The sequence below is a fragment of the Antechinus flavipes genome, chromosome 5, assembly GCF_016432865.1.
Source record: "Antechinus flavipes isolate AdamAnt ecotype Samford, QLD, Australia chromosome 5, AdamAnt_v2, whole genome shotgun sequence".
Classification (NCBI taxonomy): domain Eukaryota; kingdom Metazoa; phylum Chordata; class Mammalia; order Dasyuromorphia; family Dasyuridae; genus Antechinus; species Antechinus flavipes.
In genome coordinates this window covers 208,704,751-208,709,028 of record NC_067402.1, presented here as the reverse complement: position 1 = coordinate 208,709,028, position 4,278 = coordinate 208,704,751, and positions in this window count along the sequence as shown.

Below are 4,278 nucleotides of genomic sequence, written 5' to 3'. Positions count from 1 at the left end.
GAGCAGTTGGAACTAGTCAGCCTGCAAGAATGTCTGTGGATTTGATGTGGTTTGAGAGTAAACATGTGTACAGGTGTAATCACCAAGAGGAGAAAGAGGGAGGAGAGTGTCGGAGATGGAGGTTACTAAAAGGCTCACTGTAGCCTTTTCTTACAAATGACTCTTTTGAGATGAATAATCTCTTGGCAAGAACATTTGAGCCCTAAGGGGTAGAAAAGTTCTAATGAGTCCTAGGCAAACCATCCACCTGGAGAAGACATCATCACAAACTGTGTGGTTTCAGGATATCTTTTCCACTCTGATTTAAAGCAAAGGGCATACAGAAGAATGATTTTTTTAATGACCTGAATACAACTTTCTTGCCACTTCTCTTTGTAATCATGTTCACTGAGCCTAGATCCTTCGCATTTGAATTTTTTTTAAGATACTGGTAAAGAGCAGCTAGATGGCACAGTTATGCACTACCTCTGAAGTCAGGAGGATCTGGGTTCAAATTTGGCCTCAGGAACTTAACACTTTCTACCTGTGTGACTCTGGACAAGTCATTTAACTCCAATTACCTGAGTGAGAGAGAGCGAATGAGAGAGAGACAGAGACAGAGATAGAGAGAAGAAGAAAGAGGAGGAGGAGGAAGAGGAAGAGGAAAAAAGGAAGAGAGCAAAGAAGGGAGGGAGGGAAGGAGGAAGAAAAGACAGACACTGGTGGTGCTGCTGCTATATGTTACTAGGGATGGAATATTAGATTTAGAATCAAGAAGATCTGAAGTCAAACTCTGTCCTCAGTTTGCCATATGATTGTCATACTTACTATCTGTATGACTGGAGAAATCATTTAACGTGTTTGCCTCAGTTTCTCCCTCTGTAAAATGGCAATAATAGCACCTGCCTCCTAGGGTTGTTGTGAAGTTAAAATAAGATAGAATTTGTAAAATGCTTTGCAAACTAGAAATGAATTATTAAGAACAGCAGATCATTTAATAACTACTTAAGGGAAGGCAACTGAACAAGGGAATCACACCCCTCCAAAGAGAGGTATGTTTCCCATTGTATGGGAAAACCGAAATCATTTTATTTCCAGCAATGTCATCATAAAAGGATTTTATACTTCCAACATTCAAGGAGCTGGTAGAGGATTTGTTCCAGATTTGAAGCTAAAAGATTCATGTTCTTCTAATAACAACTTGATATAGTCATTTATAGAATGACTTGAAAGAGAACTGGGGGAACCTCAAAGGCCATCTAGTCTAATCCCTTTTTATAAATTAGGAAACCGAATCCCAAAGAAGTTGAGTGACTTGCTCAAAATTGAATAGGTACCAAGTATCATAACCAGAATTCAAACCACAAGTCTTTGGCCTTTATAATCAATATTCTTTCTTCCATATCACTGTCCTATAATAAATAAATCTATAAAATAAAATAATCTATAAAACCTGATCATAAAATAAAATAAAGAATAGTAACACATGCTATCTACGTTCAAATTAGTGGAGTAAAGTACTTTAAAATGACAAAATACTATAACACACACACACACACACACACACACATATACTGTTATTAATTTGCATAGTACTCTTTGGTAGATTGGATTTAGTTTTTTCAAAATTATAAACTTGAAAACATAAACATTTCCCTACACAAAGAATAGAAAAAGAGGATTGCAAAAAACAGTGAATTTTCTTCTTTTTAATATAGTAGGTCCAATATTGTCCTTCTTGTCTGTCTCCTTCTGAACTTCCTTTTGTGTATTTTTAATGATTTAATGATCATTCTCTTTTCTTCTTTTTCCTTCTTTTCTTTTTAGTTTTGCTATAATTGGCTTCCCCACCCACTATGCTTACTTTCTTTTATGAAATTGTTCCCCTATAATAAATAAATGTAGATGAGAGAAAAATTATCCACAATCTTTAATTGGAAATGTATATCTTAGTGTTTTTAACAGCTTTTAATTTTTCCAAATATATGCAAAGATAGTTTTCAACATTCACCTTTGCAAAACCTTGTGTTTCAAATTTTTCCTCCCTTTCTTTCCCCCTCTCTTTCTTCTAGACAGCAAGCAATCTAATATAGGTTAAACACGTGCAATTCTTCTAACTATGTTTCCATATATGGCATGTTGTTTAAGAAAAATCAGATCAAAAGGGAAAATAAAACATGAGAAAGAACAAAAACACAAGTAAACAAATAACCACCACCACCAAAATAAAAGTGAAAATACTATGCTATAATCCATATTCAGTCTTCATAGTTCAATCTCTGGATCGCTCTTTCTATCACAATTCTGTTGGAATTGCCGTGAATCGTCACCTTGTTCAAAACAGCCACATCCATCAGGATTGTTCATCACATAATCTTGTTGTTCCTATGTACAATACTCTCTTGGTTCTACTCACTTCACTGAGTATCAATTCATGTAAGTCTCTCCAGATTCCAGAAATTAACCTGCTTGTCATTTTTATAGAATATATAATATTCCATTATATTCATATACCATAACTTATTCAGCCATTCCTCAACTGAGAATTATCCACTCGATTTTCAGTTTCTTACCACTACAAAAAGAGCTGCTACAAATATTTTTGCACATGTGGGTCCTTTTACCTTTTTTATGATCTCTTTGGGATACAGAGCCAGTAGAGACACTGCTGGATCAAAAGGTATGCACAGTTTGATAGCCCTTTAGGCAAAGTTCCAGATTGTTCTCCAGAATGGTTGGATCAGTTCATAACTTCACCAATATGTATTAAGTGTCCTAGTTTTCCCATATTTCCCTCCAATATTTACCATTGTCTTCTGTCATTTTAGTCACTCCGAGAGGTATATAGTGGTACCTCAGAGTTGTCTTAGATTGCCTTTCTTTAATCAATAGTGATTTAGAGCATTTTTATATGACTAGAAATGGCTTTAATTTCTTCATCTGAAAATTGGCTGTTCATATCCTTTGACTATTTCTCAGTTGGGGAATGGCTTAAATTCTTATAAATTTGAGTCAATTCTTTTGTCAATATTTTTAAAACACCTAATATAAAATTTATCAGAAACACTGAATGTAAAACTTTTCCCAGCTTTCTGCTTCCTTTCTAATCTTGTCTGCATCAGTTTTGTTTGTACAAAAGTCTTTAATTTAATATAATCAAAATTATCCCTTTTGCATTTCATAATGTTCTCTAAGTTTTTTTACAATAAATTTCTTCTTTCTCCACAGATCTAAGAGGTAGACTATCCTTGCTCTCCTAATTTGCTTGTAGTATCACCATTTTTTTATTGTCTAAATCATGAACCTATTTCAACCTTATTTTGGTATGTAGGATTTTAGGTGTTGGTCAATGCCTAGTTTCTGCCTTAATGTATATCTTATTCTCTACCTCTGATCTATCGCTTATCTGCCCAGATGTTCATGCATCATTATCCTCTTATAAAATCATAATTTATCATTGAATCAATAAATGTTTCCATACTTGTTTTCTTTAAATTGTTGCTGTTGTTATAAAAAATTGTTCCCTTTATCCTATTCACCTCATTTTGCATCAGTTTTATGAGTACTCCTTTTTTTTTTAATTGTACATTACATTTATGTATCATAATTCTTTCATCCAATTGAGGACACTTTGTTTCCAATTCTGTGCTACAACAAAAAATAATACTCTTAAGTATGAATTCTTTACTTTTTTTTATCTCTTTGGGGTATAAATCCAATAGTGGTACTTCCAAGGATATGCACAGGTTTCTAATTTTTGGATTATGGCTCCAAACTGCATTTCAGAATAGTTGGGTCATTCTACAATTCCATCAGTGCATTTATACCTATCTTAATAGATCCTTTTAAGTGGTTGCTATTTTCCATTTTTACCATCTTGGTCAATTTGATGAATGTAAGATAGAACCAGAAAAATTTTTTGATTAGCATTTCTCTTATTATTAGTGATTCTTCTCACATTTTTTTCATCCTTTCTCTCAAGGTTCTTGATCTTTTGTTCTTTTGGATGAATATTGTTATGGTTGAGCTAGTTATGTTAAATAGGCAAACTTTGGTAATTTAATTTATATGGCCAATATTTACATTTTTCTTATGCTGGCACATTCCAACCATGGCCAATCAATACCTCTCTGTTTATCTTTGTCTCTATCACTAATGTTTCCCACTTGTATTCATACAATTTTTGTGTATGTTTTGGTAACTAGACTCTAAATGTTTTATAAAGAATCATTTTAATCTTGAACTATCCTCTTAACTTTATAAATAAGTACATAAATATATCCAAAATAATTCTTACCT